The following is a 14,839-nucleotide window of genomic DNA, read 5'->3' on the forward strand; positions in this document are numbered from 1 at the left end:
GCAACTGTCTCAAGAGCTTTCAGTAGGTGAGGAGGACGATGACGATGAGACACAGTTGTCTATCAGTGAGGTAGTAGTAAGGGCAGTAAGTCCTGGGGAGGAGCGCACAGAGGATTCGGAGGAAGAGCCGCTGGACGATGAGGTGACTGACCCCACCTGGTTTGCTAAGCCTACTGAGGACAGGTCTTCAGAGGGGGAGGCAAGTGCAGCAGCAGGGCAGGTTGGAATAGGCAGTGCGGTGGCCAGGGGTAGAGGCAGGGCCAGACCGAATAATCCACCAACTGTTTCCCAAAGCGCCCCCTCGCGCCATGCCACCGTGCAGAGGCCGAGGTGCTCAAAGGTGTGGCAGGTTTTCACTGAGAGTGTAGACGACCGACGAACTGTGGTGTGCAAGGTTTGTCGAGCCAAGTTCAGCCGGGGAGCCACCACCACCAGCCTCACCACCACCAGCATGCGCAGGCATATGATGGCCAAGCATCCCACAAGGTGGGACGAAGGCCATTCACCGCCTCCATTTTGCACCACTGCCTCTCCCTCTGTGCCCCAACCTGCCACTGAGATCCAACCCCCCTCTCAGGACACAGGCACTACCGTCTCCCGGCCTGCACCCACACCCTCACCTCCGCTGTCCTCGGCCCCATCCACCAATGTCTCTCAGCGCACCATCCAGCCGTCGCTAGCGCAAGTGTTTGAGCGCAAGCGCAAGTACGCCGCCACGCACCCGCACGCTCAAGCGTTAAAAGTGCACATAGCCAAATTGATCAGCCTGGAGATGCTGCCGTATAGGCTTGTGGAAACGGAGGCTTTCAAAAGCATGATGGCGGCGGAGGCCCCGCGCTACTCGGTTGCCAGTCGCCACTACTTTTCCCGATGTGCCGTCCCAGCCCTGCACGACCACGTCTCCCGCAACATTGTACGTGCCCTCACCAACGCGGTTACTGGCAAGGTCCACTTAACAACGGACACGTGGACAAGCACAGGCGGGCAGGGCCACTACATCTCCCTGACGGCACATTGGGTGAATTTAGTGGAGGCTGGGACCGAGTCAGAGCCTGGGACCGCTCACGTCCTACCCACCCCCCCGAATTGCGGGCCCCAGCTCGGTGCTGGTATCTGCGGCGGTGTATGCTTCCTCCATTAAACCACCCTCCTCCTCCTCCTCCTCTTCCTACGCAACCTCTGTCTCGCAATCAACAATGAAAAAAGACTTCGGCAGCATCCAGGGTGCAAATTGATATCCAAAATTTTATTCCCCCATCACAGAAAAACAGGCAACGTTTCGGCCATGTTGGCCTTTGTCAAGCTCACTCATAGTGGTGCACAATCACATATAAATAGTATCACAGTAAAGCAATTAACAAATCAAAACCCTCCACCTAGTTTACAACCCCTCCTAGTCACAGATGTCCATTTGCATACAATTATCTCAGGTGCCAGCGTCTCCCTCCTCCTCGAGGCTGTCATCTCCATGGTGATCACATGTGTGTACTGTCGGCGTCTGCTTTCCTCTACTACGCATGTGTGAGAAGATCGCCGGTATCACGTTGTCCCATTGCAACGTCATCCACTATGTCATGGGTGATGCCCACATGATCTCAATAAACATATACCGCTATGCTGCGGCTCAGCCGGCATAAAAAAAAATAAAAATTTCTGAACAGACTGCACAGTTTAAACAGTGAATAAATGCATCCGGGATCCTGCGCTTTCATGGGAGGCATTACGTTCCTTTTGCATTATGCAAATATCACATACATACGCTGTCATTATATCCTCAATAGATGTATGGTTTAACCAGTTGTTATCCTGCTACAAATAGATTGTAAAGCCATGCACCGAAGTATTTTTTATACACATTAACTCGTGCATGGTCATGAAATTCTGATGCCGTATAATATGTGATATATACTCATATAAAACCAATGTAGCAGGATATCAAAGCATATGCTAACATCTCTCATAATAATATCATGTATAGTGTCAAATGGTTATCCATCGTTTTATAGTCTCAATGTATCAATCATGAGATACAGCTTATCACATAAATCATACAAGATGCGCAATCATGCAGTAGTGCTCATCATGTGATATTATAATGAATATATGTAATATTTTACAGTCACCAACCTTAATATGATCATATGGCACTATATCATGCGATTGTATCAGATTATTCATATTGTTGTTTCTCACATTAACATATATGATCCCTATAGATAACATGTATATCACAATTATAAATACCATCACATATTGCATATCCTGCAAAACTATGAGATTCATTATGCATAATTCTTCAGTTATAGTATAACTTCTTGGAGTGTCCCGAGGTGTAAAACACAAGGAGGGAGAGACTGGAACCGTCTATTGGTCCATCTGTAAAGATAAAAGAAAAGAAAAGGTGGGGTATTTAAAAAAAAAACAAAACACCAACATATAATTAAAAACAAACCTCATTACCTATAATGCGTCTCAAGTTTCTTTGTTAGAGGTGGGGCATATATACATATTCCATGTTTAATCCTTTTGGGGACATTGTTTCTAACTCGTAAATCCAGCGCAACTCCCGTTTTTTTAGGAGTAGCGCGCGATTACCGCCTCTAGGGGAGGGAGGAACATGGTCGATTATTCTGAATTTAAACTGGCTGGTTGAGTGGCCCCGTTCAGTAAAGTGCCGTGAAACCGGCAATGTCAGATTTTTAGTTCTGATCGTACTCTTGTGATTCACCATTCGTGTCCTCACCTCTAGGGTGGTTTCACCTACATAACCCAGTCCACATGGACAGGTTATGAGGTAGACAACGAATGATGAATCACAAGAGTACCGATCTTTGATGTAATAGGTATTTCCATTAAGGGGATGACAAAAATGATCTCCCTTTTGTAAATTACAACAAACAGAGCACCCCAAGCATGGAAAATTGCCCTTTCTCATGGGCATCAAGGTGCGTTGTATTGATGGTTTATTATGCGCATAAAAAGAATGCACAAGTTGATGGCCAATGTTCCTCCCTCTCCTGTAGGCCATCATTGGTTTATTCAAGAACTCAGGAACAATAGAACTACTCAAGGTCAACAGCGGCCAATGTCTATTTATTATACCCTTTATTTTCCGTGACATGTTATTATAAGTGGAAATAAATGGGATTCGTTGTGCCTCTCGTTTTGTTTTTGGTTTTGTCAACAATGCTGTCTGTACAAGAGGTTTAATCTTATCCCTAGCCTCCTGTAATAACGGTTCTGGGTAACCTCTCTGTAAGAACCTGTTCGTCATCTCCTGCAATCTGACATCTACCGTGTCGTCATGTGCAACACGGCACACTCGAAGAAATTGGCTCCACGGTAGTGATCTTATAGTGGGGAGAGGATGATTGCTGTCAAATTGCAATAGGTTATTACGGTCAGTAATTTTAGTGAAGAGATCTGTGCGTAACCTATTATCCCTCTTTATAACAAGAGTATCCAAAAACTGTATTTCTGTATATGAATGAGACAAAGTGAACTGGAGCTCGGGGTATACGGAGTTGAGAAAGGAATGAAATTCCTTTAACTCATCCAAAGAGCCGTCCCATAAGAGGAAGATGTCGTCTATGTACCACCACCAGCACCTAAGATTAGGGCTGTAGGCAGATACATAGACGAACATCTCCTCAAAGGCGCGCATGTACGTATTTGCGTAACTTGGCGCCATATTGGAGCCATCAGTCTCGCAATCAAGATGTGTCAGCAGCAGCACGTAGCCAGCAGTCGGTGTCGCGTGGCGTGGGAGCACAGCGGTGGGCAAGCGTCAGCAGGCCGTGCTGAAACTACTCAGCTTAGAAGAGAAGAGGCACAGGGCCCACGAACTGCTGCAGGGTCTGACAGAGCAGACCGACTGCTGGCTTTCACCGCTGAGCCTCCAACCGGGCATGGTCGTGTGTGACAACGGCCGTAACCTGGTGGCGCTCTGCAGCTCGGCTGCCTCACGCACGTGCCATGCCTGACCCACGTCTTTAATTTGGTGGTTCAGCGGTTTCTGAAAAGCTACCCACGCTTGTCAGACCTGCTCGGAAAGGTGCGCCGGGTCAGCGCACATTTCCGCAAGTCCAACACGGACGCTGCCACCCTGCGGACCCTGCAACATCGGTTTAATCTGCCAGTGCACCGACTGCTGTGCGACGTGCCCACATGGTGGAACTCTATGCTCCACATGTTGGCCAGGCTCTATAAGCAGCGTAGAGCTATAGTGGAATACCAACTCCAACATGGGCGGCATAGTGGGAGTCAGCCTCCTCAATTCTTTACAGAAGAGTGGGCCTGGTTGGCAGACATCTGCCAGGTCCTTGGAAACTTTGAAGAGTCTACCCAGATGGTGAGCGGCGATGCTGCAATCATTAGCGTCACCATTCCTCTGCTATGCCTCTTGAGAAGTTCCCTGCAAAGCTTAAAGGCAGACGCTTTGCGCTTGGAAACGGCGGCGGGGGGAAGACAGTATGTCGCTGGATAGTCAGAGCACCCTCATGTCTATATCTCAGCGCGTTTTGGAGGAGGAGGAGGGGGAGGAGCATGAGGAGGATGGGGAAGAGACAGCTTGGCCCACTGGTGAGGGTACCCATGCTGCTTGCCTGTCATCCTTTCAGCGTGTATGGCCTGAGGAGGAGGAGGAGGAGGATCCTGAAAGTGATCTTCCTAGTGAGGACAGCCATGTGTTGCGTACAGGTACCCTGGCACACATGGCTGACTTCATGTTAGGATGCCTTTCTCGTGACCCTCGCGTTACACGCATTCTGGCCACTACGGATTACTGGGTGTACACACTGCTGGACCCACGGTATAAGGAGAACCTTTCCACTCTCATACCCGAAGAGGAAAGGGGTTCGAGAGTGATGCTATACCACAGGACCCTGGTGGACAAACTGATGGTAAAATTCCCATCCGACAGTGCTAGTGGCAGAAGGCGCAGTTCCGAGGGCCAGGTAGCAGGGGAGGCGTGGAGATCAGGCAGCATGTACAGCGCAGGCAGGGGAACACTCTCCAAGGCCTTTGCCAGCTTTATGGCTCCCCAGCAAGACTGTGTCACCGCTCCCCAGTCAAGGCTGAGTCGGCGGGAGCACTGTAAAAGGATGGTGATCGCACGACCGTCCTCCGTGACGCCTCTGCTCCGTACAACTACTGGGTGTCGAAGCTGGACACGTGGCCTGAACTTGCGCTGTATGCCCTGGAGGTGCTTGCTTGTCCTGCGGCTAGCGTCTTGTCAGAGAGGGTGTTTAGTGCGGCTGGGGGAATCATCACGGATAAGCGTACCCGCCTGTCAACTGACAGTGCCGACAGGCTTACACTCATAAAGATGAACAAAGCCTGGATTTCCCCAGACTTCTCTTTTCCACCAGTGGACAGCAGCTGTACCTCAACAATACGTAGGCTGCACCCGCGGATGGAAGCATCGTTCTCTATCACCATAAAAAACGGGGACCTTTTAGCTTCATCAATCTGTGTATAATATTCATCCTCCTCCTCCTGCTTCTCCTCCTGAAACCTCACGTAATCACGCGGAACGGGCAATTTTTCTTAGGCCCACAAGGCTCACTCATATTACTTTTGTAAACAATGTTTATACGTTTCAATTCTCATTAAAGCGTTGAAACTTGCACCTGAACCAATTTTTATTTTAACTGGGCTGCCTCCAGGCCTAGTTACAAATTAAGCCACAGTAACCAAAGTGATTAATGGGTTTCACCTGCCCTCTTGGTTGGGCATGGGCAATTTTTCTGAGGTACATTAGTACTGTTGGTACACCAATTTTTTTGGACCCTCGCCTACAGTCTAATCCTAGTAATTTTTATGGGATTCGCCTGCACTCATGGTACAGCAAGGTGTGTGGGGTTGGCCTACACTTTTGCTACATAAATGTAACTGGAGCCTTGTCTATACTGCAACTACTGAAATGTGAAACAGACTGTTATCTCCCTAAACCGCTGCAACAGGAATGTTACTGTGGCCTGTCTTGACTGCTACTACTAATGAAATGGAACTAATACTGTGCTCCCCCTATACTGCTGCTTCGGAATTGTTACTGGGGCCTGTCTTGACTGCTTCTATTACTGAAATGGAACTAAGACTGTGCTCCCCCTATACTGCTGCTAGAGATATGTTACTGGAGCCTGTCTAGACTGCTACTACTACTGAAATGGAACTAATACTTTGCTCCCCCTATACTGCTGCTAGTGATATGTTACTGGGGCCTGTCTAGACTGCAACTACTACTGAAATGGAACTAATACTGTGCTCCCCCTATACTGCTGCTTTGGAATTGTTACTGGGGCCTGTCTAGACTGCTACTACTACTGAAATGGAACTAATACTGTGCTCCCCCTATACTGCTTCTAGTGATATGTTACTGGGGCCTGTCTAGACTGCTACTACTACTGAAATGGAACTAATACTGTGCTCCCCCTATACTGCTGCTTTGGAATTGTTACTGCGGCCTGTCTTGACTGCTACTATTACTGAAATGGGCAGTTGGGCAGCATGTTACCCAGGAGAAGTGGCAGCGGAGTGTCATGCAGGGAGTGATTGTGCTTTGTTGGAGGTAGTGTGGTGCTTCGCTAAGGTATGCCTTGCTAATGAGGGTTTTTCAGAAGTAAAAATTGTTGGGGGGGGGGGGGGGCACTCTTGCCGCTCTTGTGGCTTAATAGTGGGACCTGGGAACTTGAGATGCAGCCCAACATGTAGCCCCTCATCTGCCCTATCCGTTTCTGTGTTGTTCCCATCACTTTATTGAATTTCCCAGATTTTCACAAATGAAAACCTTAGCGAGCATCGGCGATATACAAAAATGCTCGGGTCGCCCATTGACTTCAATGGGGTTCGTTACTCGAAACGAACCCTTGAGTATCGCGGGAAGTTCGACTCGAGTAACGAGCACCCGAGCATTTTGGTGCTCGCTCATCTCTAATTAACTATTAAAAAAGGGCTAAGTGAAGTTGAACAAATTGTGTTGTTTTTACAGGAAAATGATTTTTTGGCATTCAGGAAAATGTAACATCCAGATTCACTTGACAACAAATTTTTGAGGAATCCTAATATTTCCCTATACTCTAATGAGTCAGCCACTCTGAAATGTGAATGGCCACAGACATGGAGTTCCAACATAAATACTCAAAAAGAGACCAATTATCTTAGGTGCATAATTTTAGCAGCTAGTGTGGAAAATTCTGGCTAAAAAAGCAAATTCTGGCGAGTTCAACAGTTAGATTCTGTGTATGACTCAACATGTTTAACCAAGCCATTACTTGAGTCCTCATGAGCCCAATAAAACTTGAAGTCAAGGTAGAATATCAATCGGTAAATTTCCGTAAAGGTTTGTATGTAGTGGCGTTTTGCAGATGGTCGGATCTCACGGTGTCTTTATTTACTGACATAAAGCCTTGTACATAAAAAGACATATCTCAGGTAGTTACCTGGGGTGGGTAGAGATCGAACAGCGGCATCTGAAAGACAAGAGAAGGAATTATACATTTATATCAATGGTGTCAACATATGCCAGGGTGCTGTCTTATAACCCATATAAAATTCTCTACTCAACCTTTTCATGACCAGATATTTTTTCTTTTTGATTTTCCCTGCCCTCCAGCAGCCATGAGGGCTTGTTTTTTTTGTTTTTGTTTTTGCAGGATGAATTGTATTTTTGTAATGTTTCCATTTATTTACAATTGACTATACTGAAAAACCTAAAACATGCAATAGGAGTAAAAAAATGACAATTTTGGATTTATTTTTTACAGTATTGATGGTGCACTAAAAATGTCACTTTCCTCTTATTACGCAGATTTGTACGATTACAGAGATACTATATCTAGATATTTTATCTTGTATTACTTTTAGCAAATGAAGAACCTTTTTAAAAAACATAGTTTTTGTTATCAAAAATTGTGAACCCTCTTCCCTAACTATTTTATTTTCTGTCCATGGGGATGTGAGGGGTTGTTTCAGCAGGATGAGATGTAGTTATCATTGGTACTATTTTTGGCTACATATGACTTTAAATCACCTTTTTTAGTCAATTCTGTTTTAGAAAATGATGCCCAGAAAACCTGCAGTTCCTGCAATGTGTATTTTTTATCTTACGGTGATCAACGTGCAGGATAAATAGTGACAGATTTTAATAGTTTGGCCTCTTAGGCTGCTATTACACAAAGGCTAGTTCTCACATTCTCCCTACAATTGCTGTACTATACCTGAAAGCTCAGATGCTGCGAGCCCAACAATTGGCGCTATTACAGAAGTGTTAGCTGCACTCGTGTAAAAGCAGCCATATAGACAGGACAATATTTATTATGGTTTTTATGTGCTAAAGAGCCCACTGTTCTATGGGCACGTAATCAATCCTGCCCATATCGTTTACCTCAGCAGTAGAATACCAATCACAGGGCAGCTTTCATTTACCTCAGCAGTATAACACCAATCACAGTGCAGCTTTCATAGAATCATAGAAAGGTAGAGTTGGAACAGAACTCCAGAGTCATCGGGTCTAACCCTCTGTTTAGCGCAGGATTCCCTAAATCATCCCAGACAGATGTCTGTCCAACCTTTGTTTGAACACTCTCATTGAAGGAGAACTCACCACCTTCCATGGTAACCTGTTCCACTCATTGATCACCCTCACTGTAAGAAAGTTTTGCTCTAATATCTAATCTGTGTCTCCTCGCTTTCAGTTTCATCCCACTGCTTCTAATCTTTCCCTGTACAGATAAGAATAGGGCTGATCCCTCTGCACTGTGACAGCCCTTCAGATATTTGTAGACAGCTATTAAGTCTCCACTCAGCCTCTTTTTTGCAAGCTAAACATTCCCAGATTCTTTAACCATTCCTCATAGGACATGATTTGCAGACTGCTCACCATCTTGGTAACTCTTCTCTGAACTTGCTCCAGTTTGTCTGTCTTTTTTAAAGTAAGCGCCGCTGAATAAGTTGGCACTATACAAATAAAGATTATTATTATTATTATTAAAGTGGGGTGCCCAGAACTGGACCCAGTATTCCAGATGAGGTTTGACTAAGGATGAGTAGAGGGGGATAATGACCTCACATGATCTAGACTCTATGCTTCTCTTAATACATCCCAGAACTGTGTTTGCCTTTTTGGCTGCTGCATCACATTGTTGACTCATGTTCAGTCTATGATCTATTAGTATACCCAAGTCTTTTTCACATGTGCTGCTGCTTAGCCCAATTCCTTCCATTCGGTATATGCTTTCTTCATTTTACATGCCAAGATTCCCTCCTCCAGATCATTTATAAAAATGTTGAACAACACTGGGCGTAAGACCAAGCCTTGTGAAGTAAATGAAGCTTTCATTTACTTCACTGTATAATACCAATCACAGCACAGCTTTCCTTTACCTCACAGTATGATACCAATCATAGTGCAGCTTTCATTTACCTCTGTAGTATAGTAATTATTAAAATTAGTAAATTATAGTACGAGTGTTTCTGGTGGCGCATTGCGCCACACAGCTGTGCTACATGGTGCATCCATTATGATCCCCACACATCACACACAGCACATTACAAACACAGCTTGTCTCCTCCCACAGCAGTGACATCACAGCAGGTCCTTTAGCTTACCGAATCTCTGAGGTTCTGTAGGTTGGTGTCTTCTGTCAGGACAGCTGAGTTGTGTCTGACATAATAACGGCTTAGTTGTATTCTTATTTTGTTATTTTGTCCTTCCCTTTTCAAGAGCCCTAACTGTGTTGTTCCTCTGTCAGTCATGCTCTATGTTTTATACATGTTGTAGGACATTTAATGATGTCATCAGGGTGCAGTGTGATGATATCACCAGGGGCGGAGCATGAGAGGCACTCACATACTCACTCTCAAGTGGTTGTTAGTAGTTTGATCACTGCAATATACGGCGATAGGCCGAGTCACTGCCAACTTCACAGTGGTAAAATGCTGCATGAGTAGCACAGCATTTTATGCATATGGCCGTGTGAGCCCAGCCTTATTGATAATTTGCATTTTTGTTAAGTTTTTTGTTTTTTTTTTATTTCGGAAAATTATATTTTTAGAGCTCCTTTGGGTATGAGCAAACCCATTAGACTTCTTCACCATGTAAAAATTTCTTAGAAGCGACTGCACCCTTTTGAAGTAGGTGACAAGGAAGTATGTGCAATACCATAGAGGTAGGCAAGGAAATACGTATAGTAGCATTGAGACAGAACAAATGTCCATGGAGGAGATCCAGCTCTAGTATGTCATTATGGGTGATGACAACCAGGCCTCCCTATAACATGTCCAACAATTGGTCTTTTGCAACAAGCTACTTTAAAGTTGCCCAGCAGTGTTGTCATGTCAGCAGGGCTGGCTGTAAAGCTCTGCAGCTTCCGCTTCTTTGGGTACAACATTTTTTTTCTTTCATTCATACTCTCCCATGTTCAGACTTTTCCTAGATTTAGCACTTAGCGTTGTGAATGAGTTAAGTGAGCGATCACCACAGCTCACTGTCAATTAGAGAGCATTTGTTTGACAGTGGGCAGCTTTCCCCATTCACTGTCAATCATATCTGATGTCACCAATTGACAGGGGCACCGCCCACTTGACACACTAACAGTGCTATGAGCCGAATTTATTAGGAGACCCTATGAGGAGATGGGAAGCCTTAAAAGATAAAAAACAATGGTAGGAGTCGGGGGTGGCGTGGGGGCACGACTGTGGTGTAAAGAACAATATTGTTACCTTTACTCTGCAGGTCAGTACAATTAGGGCAAATGTATCTTTTTTTACATGTTAATACTTTTGTCAGAGAAAATAAACTTAAAAAGAAAATCAGCTACATTTCTGCTGCCTAAGGGCGCCCACCCACTGGCGATTTTTTTTTCTTTGCGTTTTGCGTTTTTTCTCAAGAGCAATTAGAATTGAATGTACTCCTGTCCACTGGCGCTTTTTTTTTGCGGTGCGTTGCGATTTTTAACATAGGAACTGTCAGTTGCATATGTGTCCTTATTTTTCTCCTAATGCACCCATGAATGTCAATGGAAATTAATGGAAAAGGCGCGAAAAAGCCGCGAAAACGCCGCAAAAAAAACGCTGCGAAAAACGCACGGAAAACGCTGCGTTTTTCACACACGAAAATCGCAAACGCCAGTGGGTGGGCGCCCTAAATCTGAAATCTAGAACTTTTAGATTTTCCTGTAGACTGAGACACAACACTAAGTTTTAATTTTTTTGGAAGGAGGAGAGATGATTTTTTTGTTGTTGTTCCGGCATTCACCATGTGGTATAATTGACATGTTAGCTAAATTCTTTGGGTAGATAAAATTAGGTGATACCAGATTTATATTACTTTTATGTTTTACTATTTTTGGCACATTAAGATCACTCGTTTTTTGTGTAACCTTATTTATGAATCTGTACTTTGTTTTTCTGTTGTTGGAATCGGATGAAGACTTGTTGTCCATTTTTCTTTGGGGTACATATGACTTTTTGATCCCTTTGAATCTATTTTATGGGGGGTGTGACCAAGGGTTGGGGGCTGATGATTGCTATCCTTAATAACACTATAGCTGCTTGATTACAAACTAGGAATTTGCCGTATATTTTGTTGAGCATTTATTAATTGCCAATTTGGATCTTACCATAAAATAGTCCAATGAATATGCAAATCTTCAGAATCCAGAGGAGCCCCATGTCTGTGAATAAATAGAAAAAGAACAACAATAAATATAGAAACTAAGAAGCATCAATGATAAATAACACATGCTTCATTGGTATGGATATCACGCAACTCAAGGCAGTGCAAAACCGAAAAACATGGGGGGAGGTCGCCTGTAGCATTCGCTGAGGGTCGTGAATAACTAAACGGCTAACAGGAATGCATTGTACATAGGGGGCAGTATTACAGTAGTTATATTCTTGTTCATAGAAGGCAGTATTAAAGTAGTTATATTCTTGTACATAGGAGGCAGTATTATAGTAGTTATATTCTTGTACATAGAGGGCAGTATTATAGTAGTTATATTCTTGTACATAGGAGGCAGTATTATAGTAGTTATATTCTTGTACATGGAGCAGTATTATAGTAGTTATATTCTTGTACATAGGGGCAGTATTATAGTAGTTATATTCTTGTACATAGAGGGCAGTATTATAGTAGTTATATTCTTGTACATAGGGGGCAGTATTATAGTAGTTATATTCTTGTACATAGGGGCAGTATTATAGTAGTTATATTCTTGTACATAGGGGAAAGTATTATAGTAGTTATATTCTTGTACATAGGGGGCAGTATTATAGTAGTTATATTCTTGTACATAGGGGGCAGTATTATAGTAGTTATATTCTTGTACATAGGAGCAGTATTATAGGAGTTATATTTTTGTACATAGGGAGCAGTATTATAGTAGTTATATTCTTGTACATAGGGGCAGTATTATAGTAGTAATATTCTTGTACATAGGGGCAGTATTATAGTAGTTATATTCTTGTACATAGGAGGCAGTATTATAGTAGTCATATTCTTGTTAGAGATGAGCGAACACCAAAATGTTCGGGTGTTCGTTATTCGGAACGAACTTCCAGCGATGTTCGAGGGTTCGTTTCAAATAACGAACCCCATTGAAGTCAATGGGCGACCAGAGCATTTTTGTATTTCGCCGATGCTCGCTAAGGTTTTCATGTGTGAAAATCTGGGCAATTCAACAAAGTGATGGGAACGACACAGCAACGGATAGGGCAGGCGAGGGGCTACATGTTGGGCTGCATCTCAAGTTCACAGGTCCCACTATTAAGCCACAATACCGGCAAGAGTGCCCCCCCCCCTCCCAACAACTTTTACTTCTGAAAAGCCCTCATTAGCATGGCATACCTTTGCTAAGCACCACACTACCTCCAACAAAGCACAATCACTGCCTGCATGACACTCCACTGACACTTCTCCTGGGTTACATGCTGCCCAACCGCCCCCCCTCCCCCCCCACAGCGCACACCAAAGTGTCCCTGGGCAGCCTTCAGCTGCCCTCATGCCACACCACGCTCATGTCTATTTAGAATTGCATCTGCCATGACGAGGGACCGCAGGCACACACTGCAGAGGTTGGCACGGCTAGGCAGCGACCCTCTTTAAAAGTGGCGGAGCGATAGCCCACAATGCTGTACAGAAGCAATGAGAAATAGAATCCTGTGCCACCGCCATCAGGAGCTGCACACGTGGGCATAGCAATGGGGAACCTATGTGCCACACACTATTCATTCTGTCAAGGTGTCTGCATGCCCCAGTCAGACCGGGCTTTTTAATTCATAGACACAGGCAGGTACAACTCCCTATTGTGAAGTCCCTGTCGACCCACAGCATGGGTGGCTCCCTGGAACCCACCGGCGGTACATAAAAATATCCCATTGCATTGCCCAACACAGCTGAGGTAGTAATGTCGTGCTTAATGCAGGTGGGCTTCGGCCCACACTGCATGCCCCAGTCTGACTGGGGTTCTTTATAAGTGTACAGATGTAGTAAAAACTCCGTGTGCACCTACAGCATGGGTGGGTGCCAGGAAGCCACCAGCGGTACATAGAAATATCCCATTGCATTGCCCAAGACAGCTGAGGTAGTAATGTTGTGCTTAACCCTTTCCAATCCAATTTGTATATGGTTTTCCTAGGGGGCTTACTCTTTTTCTGCCGTTATACAACGGCGCTATATGCTGGCTAAAGCCAGTACTGCATGAGCTGACACGTAGGATAGGCTCCGACAGCAGAGAGGCTGGCAATATACAGTAAGAGAACCCCGACGGACGTCTACCAACAACGGAGCTGTACAGCCTTAAACCCTAATGTCTTCACAGGTCACACAGTGGACTGGAAAGGGTTAATGCAGGTGGGTTTCGGCCCACACTGCATGCCCCAGTCTGACCGGGGTTCTTTACAAGTGGACACATGTAGGTTAAACTCCCTGTGGACCCACTACCTGGGTGGGTGCCAGGAAGCCACCGGCGGTACATAGAAATATCCCATTGCATTGCCCAACACAGCTGAGGTAGTAATGTCGTGCGTAATACAGGTGGGCTTCGGCCCACACTGCATGCCCCAGTCAGACTGGGGTTCTTTAGAAGTGGACACATGTATTAAAAACTCCGTGTGCACCTACAGCATGGGTGGCTCCCTGGAACCCACCGGCGGTACATAGAAATATCCCATTGCATTGCCCAACACAGCTGAGGTAGAAATGTCGTGCGTAATACAGGTGGGCTTCGGCCCACACTGCATGCCCCAGTCAGACTGGGGTTCTTTAGAAGTGGACACATGTAGGTTAAACTCCCTGTGGACCCACTGCCTGGGTGGGTGCCAGGAAGCCACCGGCGGTACATAGAAATATCCCATTGCATTGCCCAACACAGCTGAGGTAGTAATGTCGTGCGTAATACAGGTGGGCTTCGGCCCACACTGCATGCCCCAGTCAGACTGGGGTTCTTTAGAAGTGGACACATGTATTAAAAACTCCGTGTGCACCTACAGCATGGGTGGCTCCCTGGAACCCACCGGCGGTACATAGAAATATCCCATTGCATTGCCCAACACAGCTGAGGTAGTAATGTCATGCGTAATACAGGTGGGCTTCGGCCCACACTGCATGCCCCAGTCTGACCGGGGTTCTTTACAAGTGGACACATGTAGGTTAAACTCCCTGTGGACCCACTGCCTGGGTGGGTGCCAGGAAGCCACCGGCGGTACATAGAAATATCCCATTGCATTGCCCAACACAGCTGAGGTAGTAATGTCGTGCTTAATGCAGGTGGGCTTCGGCCCACACTGCATGCCCCAGTCAGACTGGGGTTCTTTAGAAGTGGACACATGTATTAAAAAC

General features: G+C 45.3%; 1 long non-coding RNA gene across 1 annotated transcript in view; it reads right to left on the reverse strand.

Moving 5' to 3' along the window:
- Window positions 1-1,225: 1,225 nt before the first annotated feature.
- Window positions 1,226-14,839, reverse strand: part of LOC136609086 (uncharacterized) — a 31,681-nt gene continuing 18,067 nt past the window's right edge. Inside the window, exons 2-4 of the long non-coding RNA XR_010790039.1 lie at window positions 11,619-11,672; window positions 7,440-7,469; window positions 1,226-2,376 (exon numbers count right to left, since the gene is read on the reverse strand). This is a non-coding gene — a long non-coding RNA (uncharacterized lncRNA). The remainder of the gene's footprint in view (window positions 2,377-7,439; window positions 7,470-11,618; window positions 11,673-14,839) is intronic.

The sequence above is a fragment of the Eleutherodactylus coqui genome, chromosome 1 (genome assembly GCF_035609145.1).
Source record: "Eleutherodactylus coqui strain aEleCoq1 chromosome 1, aEleCoq1.hap1, whole genome shotgun sequence".
NCBI classification, from domain to species: Eukaryota; Metazoa; Chordata; class Amphibia; order Anura; family Eleutherodactylidae; genus Eleutherodactylus; species Eleutherodactylus coqui.